General features: G+C 39.0%; 1 pseudogene; it reads left to right on the plus strand.

Annotated features, from left to right (window-relative positions):
- The first annotated feature begins 342 nt into the window (after window positions 1-342).
- LOC116741305 lies at window positions 343-15,754 on the plus strand (annotated as a pseudogene).
- Window position 15,755: the final 1 nt, after the last annotated feature.

Here is a 15,755-nt window from a genome sequence, read left to right on the forward strand (position 1 = left end):
AGCCCAAAAAATAAATAAACAAATAAAAGTCATCATGGAGGGACTCGTTAAATAATTATGGTACAACCATACAATGAGTGCTATGGAACCATTAACAAAATCCCGTGTGTGTGTGTGTGTGTGTGTGTGTGTGTGTGTACATAGATACATATTTACACACATATATATACATATGTTTGCATTCTAATAGCAAATGCCTGGATATAGAAGAAACAATGGTTTTACCTTTGGAAATTTGAATAGGGGAAATTAGATAGAGGAAGACTTTTACTCCTCACTTTATAATCTTTTATACTAATATTAAACTTTAAAAAATACTGTCAATTAAATACTGTCAAATTAAAACAAGGAATAGAAAAGAAGGTTGTGATTACAGCGCAGCAACTTTCTAACAAAGAATTAGCTGCTGAAAGATGCTTTGGAATCTTATTAAGCCCAGGTTGAAATGTGAAGAACTGTGACATTTATCTACTGGATATGGAAGCCATGGGAAAGAGCTATGATGGAAGAGCTTATGTTATCACCAGCATGTGGAACACCAATGAACCAATATTTCTGGCACTTAATGAAGAAACTCCAAAAGATAAATGAGTGTATAGGACTGTGGCAATGGATATGGTAGTCATGGATGTGATGGAGCCTGTCTATTTTCACCTGGAGACAGCAGTACATGTGTACCCTGCAAATAAGTGATTTTGGCATTTTAGCAGAAAGACTTTCACGGAGACTTTCTTCATGAGGTTGAAACAGTCTGAGGGAAAAGGCCATACCAATGCTGGAAATGCAATAGATGAGGTGGTAAGTCTACAGCAAGAGTCTGAGAAGGAGGAACGAATCACACTGCTACTAGCAGATGGGGTCCAGTGTCACCCTAGGAGGATGAAGCAGAAGAGAAGAGTGATAATGAACTCTCAAGTGGAACAGGTGATGTTCTAAGCATTGTCCTGAGAAGATCCTATATTCTTGGGGAGAATTGTTAGGAAGATGGCACAATAACCTTGGTGCACGACAGAAAGGGCTATCCACTGTGGTGAAGAGTGCTGTTCCTGAAGCATTGAGGGCAGAGGTATGGTAATTATTAGCAGGATGCCATGACAACCAGGCAATGCTCGATAGATATCAATTTCTTATCACAATGGACTCAGCCCAGGAGAGTGTTATTACTAGAGATATATTCATCAGACATTCCCTGCACACGATTACTTTAAAGAAACCAGAGGAGATGGCCAGGAATCGCTCTACAAGATTTGCAAGGCCTACTCTGTCTACAACAAAGACACTGGGTACTGTCAAGGGCAGTCTTTTCTTGCTGCTGTATCACAGCTGCATTTGCCAGAGGAACAAGCATTCTGTGTTTTGGTGAAAATCATGAATGACTATGATTTATGAGACTTCTGCAAAAACAGCTTTGAAGACCTTCACTGCAAATTGTATCAGCTGGAAAGACTAATGCAAGAGCAGTTACTGGACCCCCACGACCATTTTTCTAATCTGAACCTGGAAGCTCATATGTGTGCATCCCAGTGGTTTCTCACTCCTTTTACTGACAAGTTCCCACTCTGCATGGTCTTCCACATCATTGACTTACACTTTGTGAGGGTTTGAACATAACCTTTCACGTAGCCTTGGCTCTCCTAAAGACCTCAAAGGAAGATCTTCTGCAAGCTGATTCTGAAGGTACTTTACAGTTCTTCAGAGTTCAGCTTTCTAAAGTTATTCAGAGATACAAGGCAGAGGAAAATGCAAGAAGTATAATGGAGCAGGCTTACAATATTAAGGTACAAACCAAGAAACTGAAGAAACATGAGAAGGAATATCTGAAAATGCAAGAGAGTCATCTGCAGCAGGAAGACCCAATGGATAAATACAAGTTTGTATATTTGCAGATAACTTCACCTCTTGCTTTTATACTGGTAATCTTCATACGCTGAGAGAAAGAAAGGGAAAAAGAAAAAGTAGCTATCAACTACTTTCAAAAATGAGAAAAAGGAAAATGACAAAGTACCGTTTTAGTTGTACACAGTCACATCCTAATCTACTCTATGCTTTTCCTTCATGGTATATTGTATCCTTCAAGACTCCAAAGCAATGCAATGATTTAGTCAAAATGTTTGGTTAAAAATACTAACCAGTTATATTTGTTCAACTCCATTGGTAACTGTGTAAAGTTGAGAGCACCCTAAATGTCCAATACTTAAATTTTAAAGCAACTTAAAATGTTCATTGTCTCATACCACACCTCATGATGTTTGCATGATGCATAATAGTTATAGAAGTCTGTAGTACTTGGAAACATTAGGCTTTTACCAATTTGGAAAAGTTTTTAAACAATTTAAAGGACATTGCCAAACAAGCAAAGCAGGCCTGATGGACTAAAAAAAGAATTAGAAAGAAAAAAACTGAAATGGTAGAAATAATTTTTAACACATTCCTTTTGCTGTTACTTTTCTTATATGTACTCTTTTTCATGGATTATGAAAGCAAGGCATATCGTTACAGTAGAAAAGCAAAAAGAATATAAAGTACACCATAATTCTATCTATCCACAGGTAGTAGAATTTACAACTTGGTGCTGCTTCTTTCCTAAACACACACTTTCTCTTCCTCTGAACACAACCATCTTTTATCCTAGAGTCCTGTCACTCCTGTCACCGGAGCTTTAATGCTATTAGTTTCTAAGCTCCAAAGCCTGAGGGAGGAAAAGGAAGGCTGAAGAATCCAAAAAAGAGCACAGTATAAAGAGGTAAAATGACTGAAATGAAAATTTTTACTTCACAATTTTGCCTTAGGTTAATTCTAAGGCCTAAAAACTACCACGTAGCCACTCAGTAACTGTCAAATAAATAAACAAATGTGTCAACAAGCAAAATCGGTTTAATACATATCTATTTAATGTTCAATTTCTCATAAGGATGTCATTTCTATCTTCAGGATAAAAATTCAACAGTTTTCAGCTCTTGACATTGGATAATGTGGGCACATATTTATCTCCTGCCTGACACCTTTCCTTTCTGACAAGTTTCTACTCTGCTGCATCACCATATCTGAACTGACCACTCTGAGGTGACTAGCACCTTATCACTTTACACTTTCCTCACTTCTTCTATACTGTGACAGACATTTAATATTTTGCTTTATCCTATGTACTCCAGTTATTGCTCATGTGAAGAACAGATATCTTATCACTGGGATTTGGTCTGAGGGCAGAGACTCCATCACAGTAATTGGCCCAAACATTAAGAGTCTAGAAAGGACTTAAAAAAAAAAAAAAAAAAAGCCACCCCTCATCTACATCCCAGATCATCAAATGCTTTTCTGCATTCTCCTTAAAAATTTTGAATTTCTTAAAAAAGGTTTTATTGTATTCACGTGTAAAACAGAGGATAAATAAAAGCACCCCAAAATTGAGCACCACTGCTTCATACTTCAAAGAATGTCCTCTAGATTTCCTATTGTTTGCAAAATGTATTTATGAAATAAACATTAAATACTCCAGTTGCATGAACAATAACAATTCTTTTAAAACTTCAATAATACTTGTGCCTAATGTACAATGTAGCAATGTTCATTATGAAGAGGTTTTAATACAGAGGAGCGCATTCTTTTTTTTTTTTTTTTTTTTTTGCGGTACGCGGGCCTCTCACTGTTGTGGCCTCTCCCGTTGCGGAGCATAGGCTCCGGACGTGCAAGCCCAGCGGCCATGGCTCACGGGTCCAGCCGCTCCGCGGCATGTGGAGTCTTCCTGGACCAAGGCTTGAACCCATGTCCCCTGCATTGGCAGGCGGACTCTCAACCACTGCACCACCAGGGAAGCCCGAGAACATTCTTTTTTCCAGAAACTTTAAGAAAATAGATTCTTTTTCTTTTTAAATAAATTTTTGTTTATTTATTTATTTTTGGCTGCATTGGGTCTTCATTGCTGCACGTGGGTTTTCTCTAGTTGCGGCGAGCAGGGGCTACTCTTCGTTGCGGTGCATGGGCTTCTCATCGCAGTGGCTTCTGTTGTTGTGGAGCACGGGCTCTAGGCACACGGGCTTCAGTAGTTGTGGCACGTGGGCTCAATAGTTGTGGCTCGAGGACTCTAGAGCACAGGCTTAGCAGCTGTGGCGCACGGGCTCAGTTGCTCCACAGCATGTGGGATCTTCCCGGACCAGGGCTTGAACCCATGTCCCCTGCATTGGAATGCGGATTCTTAACCACTGTGCCACCAGGGAAGCCCCCAAAATGGATTCTTTTTTAAAGAACATCTAATGGTTTCTGAATGTTTGACTTTCAAACACAAAACACAGATTTTAGGGGAAAAGCTTTCAGTATTTTTCCCTTGAGGATGATGTTACCTGGGAGTTCTTTATATATAGCCTTTATCATGTTGAGAAAGTTCCCTTCTAGTTCTAGTTTAATGAGTGTTTTATCATGAAGGAATGTTGGATTTTGTCAAATGCTTTTTCAACATCAATTGAGATGGTCATGTGCTTCCCCTCCTTCATTCTATTTATGTGGTGAATTACACTGACTGATTTTGTGTGTTGAACTACACTTGCATTTCTGGGATAAATCCCCCTTGGTCCTGGTGTATAATCCTTTTAACATGCTGCTGAATTCTATTTGTTAGCATTTTATTGAGGAGTTTTGTATCTATCAATAAATTCACAAGAAAAACTGGTCTGTAGTTTTCTTTTCTTGTAGTGTCTTTTTGTCTGGCTTTGGTATTAGGATAATGTCAGCCTCATACAATGCGTTAAGAGGTATTCTTTCCTCTTCTATTTGTTGGAAGAGTTTGAGAAGTAGTCATGTTTATTCTTTAAATGTTTGTAGAATTCACCGAATGGAGTCATCTGGTCCTAGGCTTTTCTGTGTTGGGGTATTTTCTATTGCTAATCCAATCTTCTTACTTGTTATAGGTCTATTCAGATTTTCTATTTCTTCTTTAGTTTTGGTAGTTTGTGTATTTCTAGGAATTTGTCCATTTCATCCAGGTTATCTGATTTATTGGCATATAGAGTTCATAGTATTCTCTTATAATTCTTTTTATTCCTGTAAGGTCAGTAGTAATGTTCCCTCTTTAATTTCTGATTTTAGTAATTTGAGTATTCTTTTTTTTTCTTAATCTTTAGGTTTCTCAATTTGTTGATTTTTTTCAAAGAATCAATTTTTGGTTTCATTGATTCTCTCTATTGTTTTTCTATTCTCTACTTCATTTATTTCTACTCTAATTCTTATTATTTCTTTCTTCTTTATGGTTTGAACTCAATTGAATACAATATATTAAGGAATTAATTTTTTCTTCCAAATGCCTAAAATTGAAGAATAATTAACAACCTCTGAGTCATCAGGCAAAGAGCAGCCTATTTGTTAAATTTACTGTTTAAATCCATGTTAAGAGCTCTCATATAATTCACAGTAGAATATTACTATGTCTTTACGAATATGTTTAGAAAAGGGCAAAGGTCATGGGGGAGAACTACCATAGATTGAATGTTAAGGTTATCTTCTAGTTTATGAGACTTGTGCCAGGCTGAAAGAGAGCAATACCATGGACCTCTTGCATGTTTACAGGAAAAATTAAAATCAAGCTTCTCAGTTTTAGATCATCATGTCATCATGAGACACATCAGAACTTAGGTCTGTTTCTGAAGAGGACAAGCATGACAAGAACCCTGTGATATCCCATGAACACTGACTTCTCTCCTGGAGAGAGGAACATTAGTATAATGTGGGTTTCACAACTCTCCCCAAAGATATGGCTCTTATGTCCCTAAGACTGGCTTTCTAAGGGCCTGTTCAGAATAATTGCCTTCTGCCACATATTACAAACCCACAGCTAACATCATTCTCAACAGAGAAAAGCTGAAAGCATTTCATCTAATATCAGGAACAAGAAAAGGATGTCCACTCTCACCACTTTTATTCAACATGGATTTGGAAGTCCTAGCTACAGCAATCAGAGAAGAAAAACAAATAAAAGGAATACAAATTGGAAAAGAAGTAAAACTGTCACTGTTTGCAGATGACATGATACTTTACATAGAAAATCATAAAGATTCTACCAGAAAACTACTAGAGCTCATCAATGAATTCAGTAAAGTTGCAGGATACAAAATTAATGCACAGAAATATCTTGCATTCTTAAAACTAACAATGAAATATCAGAAAGAGAAATTAAGGAAACAATCCCATTTATCATTGCATCAAAATGAATAAAATACCTAGGAATAAATCTAAGTAGGTAAAAGACCTGTACTCTGAAAACTATAAGACGCTGATGAAAGAAATCAAAGATGACACAAACAGTTGGAAAGATATACCATGTTCTTGGATTGAAAGAATCAATATTGTCAAAATGACTATACTACCCAAGGCTATCTACAGATTCAATGCAACCCCTATCAAATTATCAATGGCATTTTTCACAGAAGTAGAAAAAATTTTTAATTTGTATAGAAACACAAAAGACTCTACATAGCCAAAGCAATCCTGAGAAAGAAAAACAATGTTAGAGGAATCAGGTTCCCTGACTTCAGACTACACTACAAAGCTATAGTAATCAAAATAGTATGGTACTGGCACACACACAAAACAGAAATATAGCTCAATGGAACAGGATAGAAAGCCCAGAAATAAACCCATGCCCCTATGGTCAGTTAATCCTGCTCCTGGACATATAATCAGAGAAAACCATAATTCAAATAGATATATACACCCCAATGTTCATTGCAGCACTATTCACAATAGCCAAGACATGGAAGTAACCTAAATGTCCATTGACAGAGGAATGGATAAAGAAGTTGTGTACATATACACAATAAAATACTACCAAGCCATAAAGAAAGAATGAAATAATGCCATTTGCAGCAACATGGATGGACCTGGAGATTATCATACTAAGTAAAGTAAGTCAGACAGACAAAGACAAATATCATATGATATCACTTATATGTAGAACCTAATAAAAAGATGATACAAACGAACTTATTTACAAAACAGAAACAGACTCACAGATCTTGAAACCAAGCTTACGGTTACCAAAGGGGAAATGTGGAGGCGAGGGATAAATTAGGAGTTTGGGATTAACATATACACACTAAGATGTATAAAACAGATAATCAACAAGGACCTACTATATAGCACAGGGAACTCTACTCAATAACCTTTAATAACCTATATAGGAAAAGAATCTGAAAAAGAATGGATATGTTTATGCAAAACTGAATTGCTTTGCTGTACACCTGAAACACAACACTGTAAATCAACTATACTCCAATATAAAATAGAAATTAAATTAAAAAATAATAAAGGTTAGAATACCACCACCACCACCACCACCCCCCAAAAAAAAGAATAGTTGCCTTCTGTTTTCATTTGCATCTCCTGCTTAGGTTACACTTCATCTTACCTGACCAGGATCACCTCCATCACCAGATATCTCATCCTACCCAACTACTTCCTACCCTTCCCAGTGCTTTCTATGCTTTATTAACTATGATCATTCAGAACAAGAATCCAAAGTAATATCTAAAGGGTTGGAATCAGAAAATCACCACCTGTGATTTTCTGTTACTCTCAGATGACTTAAGCACAATCAAGAAAAGCACGAAAGGACATCCTAAGTGGTTAAGTGGGGTTAATAGGTACTTACCCCAATTGGTTTTCTACAGAAAATAATGAAACATTGGTTTAAACAGTAAAAGCATTTATTACTTGAGATAACAGAAAACCCATAGTAGGTATACTCCAGGTTTAATCCATCAGCTCATTAGGATTATCAAGGATTCAGGTTCTTTTCATTTTCTGCTGTGTGATCTCATTGTGTTAGCTTTGTTTTCAAGCTGGCTCCTCTCTGGTTGCAAGATGGCTGCAGCATATCTAGTCATCCCAATTGGACATGCTAGTGTCCAGGGCAGTTTTCTCTTCCTTGTATGTGTATCTCTCTCATTTTAAGAATAAAGTTTTTTAATATTATATTTTAAATTACTGACATCTTTTTGTTGTTGATCTCTTTCATCTTTCCAAACCATCAGTAGCATCTATTAAAAACAAAATGCCTGTGTAAAATAATTTATTTTAATAACATTCATGGGATAGTTGCTGAGTGAGGTGGGGATTTTTAGGGGTGGGGTAGAGGGTGGGGTGTATAGGCTAGTGGAAGGTGAGAAGCTACTGGGGCTTAAGTCCAGTAGGAACAGAAATTTACAGCCAGGAGCAAAAGTTTTGGGCCAGGATGTCTTGGCCTTTTTTTTTTTTTTTGGCCTCCTTACTATTTTTTTAGAATTTTTTTAAAAAATTATTTATTTATTTATATTTTTGGCTGGGTTGGGTCTTCATTGCTGTGTGCAGGCTTTCTCCAGTTGCGGCGAGCAGGGGCTACTCCTTGTTGTGGGGCGCGGGCTTCTCACTGCGGTGGCTTCTCTTGTAGCAGAGCACAGGCTCTAGGCATGCAGGCTCAGTAGTTGTGGTGCACGGGCTTAGTTGCTCTGCAGCATGTGGGATCTTTCTGGACCAGGGATCGAATCCATGTCCCCTGCATTGGCAGGCGAATTCTTAACTACTGTGCCACGAGTGAAGTCCCCACTATGGTGATTTTGATGTTCCACAGGAGAAAAGGTTTCTGCAGGTCAGGAATCTGGGCATGGCTTAACTGGGTCCTCCAGCTCAGGGTCTCTCACGAGGTTGCAAACAAGTGTCCCCAAAGCTGCAGTTCTCTCAAGGCCCAACTGGGGCAGGGTGCCGTTCCCAGCTCACCCACATGGTTGATGGTGGGATTTGATTCCTTACTGGATGTTGGACTGAGGACCTCAGTTTGTCCCTGGTTGTTGGCTGGAGGGCCATGCTTAGTTCCTTGATTTATAAACCATAAAATTTTCAAGGTTTATCCACATTGCAGCATGTACTTTGCTCCTTTTTGTGGCTGAATGGTATTACAATTGTATGGCCATATCACATTTTATCCATTCATCAGATGGCTACCTGGATTGTTTCCTTTTGACTATCGTGAATAGTGCTGCTATGAACTTTTATGTACAAGTTTTATTTGAATATCTGTTTTCAATTCTTTTGGATGTATACCTGCTAGTGTTGGAGGGTCTCCCGCAGAGGCGGGGGTTGGCTGTGGCTCACCGCGGGGACAAGGACACTGGCAGCAGAAGTTCTGGAAAGCACTGCCTGGCGTGAGCCCTCCTGAGCCCTCCCGGAGTCCGCCATTAGCCCCACTAAAAAGCTGTAGCCTCCAGTGCTTGGGTGCCCCAGGCCAAACAACCAACCTGCCTCCTTACTTCTGAAAGATTTATATTCTGTAATTTACCTTGGTTAAGCTTTCTTAATATCTTATTCTAAAATGTCTCATTTAATCAATAACAAGTACTGTACCACCTTCAAAATATACATTAAGCATTTCATTCACTGAATACTATCTCCATTCCTTCCAGAATATTTTACTGTGCCAAATGCAATATTCCTCTGACTCAACAGAATCTCCAATCCATTGACAGTTGACTGTTCATTGCCCCATCATTTGTCTCTTTCCTAGAACCAAAAACCTTTCCCAGAAACTTTTCAGGAGACTGACCCTCATATCTTAGTGGCTAGAACTGAATCACATGCTCTTTCTTAAACTAAAACCGTTAAGAAAAATAGAGTTACCGGGATTGAGTTAAACCAATCAGGATTTTTTTCCTGAGGTGGGGATAGAGTGATCTTCCTGAGAGGTGAATACTTACACATTGATTCCAATGAAACAGGGGGACTAAATGTTGGGTGGTTAGCCAATAGTAAGTGCTATAGCACTATGTGTTGAATTTATCTTTTAGCCTCAGCTACAAGCGACACTTTTTGTAGTCACTGCTCATTTGTCATGAATAGGGTAGGCATTAAAGACAGCTCTGTTTCCATCAATCACATTCTAGAACTTGTTCTACTAAATACTTGTTGGATGACTTTAGGTAAGGCACCTACTAACCTCTTGATTTCCACACCCACAATGTGATATAAATGTTGCTCTTCATATATCATGGGATAGCTGGGAAAATAAAATAATTATACTACATAAATGCAAAGCAATATTATTTTAGCTTCCCATACTGCCTGTTTGTTCTATTTTCACTTATTCACTCATTTGTACACCCTTTCAACAAATAGTTGTTGACAGTATACTTCATGTAAGACATGGAATAAATATTTGGGAATCAAAAAAGTTTTCACCATGGTCCTTGCATTTAAGGTATTAACCAATGAATGATTTAGCAGCAACTACTTTCTCCTGGAGTACAGAATCAGGCAAGTGTAAGATGCCTTACAAGGCAGTGTAAGATGTAAGACAAGAAAGGTAAAGTGGGGTAACGAGGGGTGTTGTTTCTGGAAACATAAAGGTCGCTTCAATTGTAGTGTGATCTACCCTATTTACTAAAGTAGCTGCAACCAAGTGTGTGAGTCCAGAGGTGCCTACATTGCTTTTCTAGCTTAGGTATTATTGCGTTTTAATATTTACTGATATATAATACAAGCAAAGCAACAAGATGGGTTTATCCTAGAACAAAACAGTGAACAAAAACTAAAAGAAGTTTGGTTCCTGCACGGGCTAGTGAGACAACATGAAATTTCCATTAATGAACTAAGTAAAAAATTGCTTAACTGATGAAATAATAAACTTGTGTTCTGAAAGTTCTCCATTCTTTGGAATGATAAGAAAACACTCATGGCTTTAAAGTCAGCCAACCAAAAGATCCAACAGATCAAAAATATTTTTCAGTTTTGGAAAACTAACATTTCAGAAAAAAAATAAGATGTTAAAACACAATTGCTATCACCTATGCTTGTTCTTGAAAAATATAGGGGAGAAGAAAGATTTTTACCAGGATTTGGAAAATATTATTTATTTCTGTAACAGGATAACAATATATTTTGGATGGAGGGGACTTCTGGAGGAAATTATGTTTCTGAGCAATAGTGCCGGCTTGTTGAAAGTCATTATAGAAAGCACAGAAAGCATATTGGTAATTTAAACTTACCATAATTTTCTACCTGGTTTCTCAAATAGTTCTGTGGATTTAGAACCAATATTTGATGGGAGGGAAGAATTCCCAACATCAAAATCCTAGGATTTGTCAGGACACTAGAAAAGAAGCTTTGCCACTGCAAAATAACTTCCTTAGCAGGGTATAATAGAGAATGTAAAAGAGCAGGTCACCTCCATTGTTGTTGTGTGGTTCCGTGAAGTTCTATTCATCAACTGAAACACAACTTAAATAATTCAGGTAAGCTTTGATACGCTGGGGAACCATACAGTGGTCAGCTTCTTTGGAGCAAAGCTGTCTTGCAGTCTGCGGAGCTTGTGATCTATGCAGCTTCCACATTCAAGCAAGGTTGAAGGGACTGCCGTTGAAGCATGGATCACTCCAGCTCTGTCCATACACATGGACCCCTCCTCTGTTGGCTTCTTCTACTGCAGTAAAAAACAAGTAAGCACTGAATCATTAACCGACAAAGGAAAGATGAAACAGCAGGGCACTGAGATACTAGAGATAAAACCTTCTTGGCATAGGCACAAAGTTAGCTGCTTAATGTAGTTGTGAGATAATAGATATCTATGAAGAGCTGGCCATTTGTCAGTTTACTTGATTAAAAGTGATAATAAGAAATTTTAATTCTGTTTACTAAAAGTAAGTGATACTTATTTGGGGCCAGGAACTATATAAAGCACTTATGTTAACTGTTTCATTAATCTGCTGGACAATCCCATGACATAGGTATCTTCCTCACTACAGAAAACAATTGAGGCAAAGAGTTTAACTTGTTTAAAATCTCACAGATATTAAGTGATGAAGCTGGAATTTTAAAAGCCAGGAATTCTAACTTTAGAAACCATGTTCTTAGTATTTTCTATCCTTTCATAGAGAGCCTACCCTTTTTCTCACAGATATCAAGTGAAGCTGGAATTTTAAAAGCCAGGAATTCTAACTTCAGAAACCATGTTCTTAATATTTTCTATCCTTTCATAGACAGCTTACCCTTTTCCTCACAGAATTTAGATTTTTCCTTTCTTTACTGTTACTTCACCAGGAGGCCATCTTCTTTAATAACTTCTTTAAAAGTCTAGTAGATAACTGTAACTTAAAATGCTATGTATGTCATCATGCAATCTTAAGAGTAGAATGACTTTACCATTTTAAAAGTCCTATGAATAATCTGACAAAAATAACCTACCCGGGTTTCCCTGGTGGCGCAGTAGTTGAGAGTCCACCTGCTGATGCAGGGGACACGGGTTCGTGCCCCGGTCCGGGAAGATCCCACATGCCACGGAGCGGCTGGGCCCGTGAGCCATGACCGCTGAGCCTGCGCGTCTGGAGCCTGTGCTCCGCAGCAGGAGAGGCCACAAAGGTGAGAGGCCCGCGTACCGCAAAAATAAATAAATAAATAAATAAAAATTAAAAAATAACCTACCCTATTCTTTAATGTAATAGATTGATTAGAAAAGAAGTTCTACTTAAGACAAATTAGAAAAATGTAGAACTGAGTTCAGTTTTCTTTTCCACTCTGAAAGACACAACAGATAATGTTTACTTCTGGATAAAACTGCACAACCATTAGCAATCCAAATCTTCGATTCTCAGTTGGATCCTCAGAGCTGAACATCCAAACTTCTACTTTTTTCCCCTTTTCTCTCAATTGCAAATCTAAGCCATTTCTACATTCCATGGGACTTAATTCCCATTCCTCCATCTCTTCAGACAATCTTGCTTCCTATGTCACAGAAGAAAGTGAGGCCACCAGGCCTGAAATCCATGAATTCTCTGCCTCTAGACCAACAAATTTATCCACATGTGCATCCATCCTTTCAATTCTCCTTCAGAAGATAAAGTCTCCTCTCCTTCTGGTCCAAATCAAATTCTCTCTGCTCTTGGTTCCACTCTCTTTCATCTCTTCAAGGAAGTTGAACTATTAATTTTCCATTCTATCTCTTGTGTTGTGGTAGATTTGTCAAATACATTGCTGCCATGCCCACAGCCTCTTATAATGGAAGGGAAACCACCCAGTCTTTGCAAAGGGGCAGCCATGTTTTGTACCATACAAATTCTTGTGTACTAACTGATTGGACAAGGTGGGCATCTATTTCAAAGGGCAGCCAATTTACAGGCTGGTAGAGAATTAATACATGGCCTGGTATGAAAACTTTTCAAAGGTGCTCACTGCTTTAAGAATGAGAGACCCATTTTAAGTGAGATGAGTGGATTTTTATTATTAGAAAAGTTATGAAATGATCTTTGATGCATGTCTTGCCTGTGAAAGTCATTCACTTTAAGGTGGAAGTAAGTTTACACTGTATGGTTGCTAGAGACCTAAGCATCTCAGTACAGAAATAATAACAACATTGAACATTATGATAAAAATATCACTCATAGGGCTTCCCTGGTGGTGCAGTGGTTGGGGGTCCGCCTGCCGATGCAGGGGACGTGGGTTCGTGCCCCGGTCCGGGAGGATCCCACGTGCCGCGGAGCGGCTGGGCCCGTGGGCCATGGCCGCTGGGCCTGTGCGTCCAGAGCCTGTGCTCCGCAGCGGGAGAGGCCACAGCGGTGAGAGGCCCGCGTACCGCAAAACAAAAAATCATTCATAGCAGCCTATTATACTGGGTTTAATCATGTCTGACTCTCACTAAAATCCTGCAATGTAGGTTCTAATATGCCTATTTTCAGGTAAGGAAACCAAGGCTCAGAGAACTTGGGTAGGTTTCTGAGGTTAATGTGTCACTGAGCTGTGGTCTGGATCCAAAGCTTATGGGCTCTTTGTCCTTTTTATGCTGCTTTTTCCTAGCCAAAAACATGAAGGCATTGATTAATTTTATCATTTGTCATCTTGGCTTGACACCAAAGATGATTAGAGTTGGTTTACATAGGTATATAACCAGCATAAATTAATGAGTAATTAGAGGAAGAAAAATAAAATCAAGCTAGGGGCAAATTTAGTGTTTTGTAAATATTTAGGCAGGGTCTCTAAAGATTGTTTCATTAGGAAGGAGTGATGCCATTAGGAAGACTTGGTAGCTCCTGAGGACTCAAAAGATTGGGCATGAGAGGTGATCATTATTAAATACATATACTAAGTAAAATATATTGAGACACGTCTAGCACAAATGCTTGCTGAATGAAGTTAGAAATATTACCAAGCACCTCAACCTATAAAATATAAGGTTAGGAAGTCCATAAAGGGGGGTGGGAGGGACAAATTGGGAGATTGGGATTGACATATACACACTACTACACTGTATATTGTGTATATATAATACATAACTAGTAAGGACCTATTGTATAGCACAGGGAATTCTACCCAGTACTCTAATGGCCTATATGGGAAAAAAAATCTAAAAGAGTGGATATAAGTATATGTAGAACTGCATCACTGTGCTGTACACCTGAAACTAAAACAACATTGTACATCAACTCTACTCCAATAAAAATTTTTTTAAAAAGGAAGTTCATACAGAGTAGATATTCAATAAATATTAACTTGAGCAAAGTTCTGTGACAATATCACTGACCGTGACTATTCAGGCATTGACATTCCACAAAACGGCATACCAAAAAAGAACATATTCTAAAGATGGTTACCTGCCACAGAACAGCTTAAAATTTGCAGCATTCAAGTCGGAATCTATTCTTGATTTTACACCATTTTCTTCACTGGGTTAACATTAAGAGGTATACCTCTCTGGACCGGAGGGGCACTTTTAAGGAGAAAAGGAGTAAAGATGGAGGCGGACTTACCAAGAGCAATTTAATGGTGTCTTTGAAGGAAAAGCTGCACTTATAAAAACATGGCCCAAACTTCCTTCAATCTGGATCACCATATGACTTAATACTTATTCTTTTTCCAGCTGGCATATGAACTAGGGTTCAAGTGGAGAAACCAAGGTATTCTTCAGATTTATGATTTGGGGGGAGCAAAAACCTACGAAAAATCGTTGGGGTTGATTTGAATATGTCATTACGTGGGAGGAGAGTTTGGACTCGGAGTGGCGGTAAATACACATCTTGTTTGCTTCACACAGATCAGCTCATACTTATAATGGAGTAAATCTGTTGGGCCACGATTCAATGCGCCCGTTAGCAGGATTGCTGTCTCTACTGTCTAAACCCTTGGTATCAACAAGCATAGTTCTTCTGGGGTGCTGTCCCCCTGATGTCAGCTTTGCTGGTCCAGGTCAGAATACTACCAAAAGCTCAGGAATTAAATTTCCTGGAGAACTGAGACTCTTTCCAGGTTCGCCTCTGCCTTAATGTATAGGGATTCATTTCAAACTCTAATGAGGGGGAGTAAATCTTGGGCTCCAGGAGGCATGCTGGGCCCGGGCCCTGGGGTTTGCATTTTCCGTCACCGCCTCAGGTGGATTTGATGCAGCTGGTTCAAAATACATTTTGAAAAACAGAGTAGAATGGGGTATGGATGATGATACAGAAGTCAGCTCTTAAAAGGTGTCCTGTTTTGGCAGCTTTGGAGACTTAAGGCTGAGTCCCGGCTTATTCACACCCTAGAGAATTTAAACAGCGGGGGAGTCGTTGAGTCAGTCCCTGAGGCGCCGCCAGCTACAAGGAAACTCGCCCACGCTCGGGGGTGCAGGCGACGCCGGCTCCACCTAAGCCACAGGTCTCCGAAGCGCTTCGAGGATTTCTACCGGCTTCACCCGAGCCACAGGGCCACTGGGCTCCTCGGAGCGTCCAGCCCGCATTCTCGGTACGCCGGAAGCAGTGGCGGCCTCCTCACATCCTGAG

The sequence above is a fragment of the Phocoena sinus genome, chromosome 16 (assembly GCF_008692025.1).
Source record: "Phocoena sinus isolate mPhoSin1 chromosome 16, mPhoSin1.pri, whole genome shotgun sequence".
NCBI classification, from domain to species: domain Eukaryota; kingdom Metazoa; phylum Chordata; class Mammalia; order Artiodactyla; family Phocoenidae; genus Phocoena; species Phocoena sinus.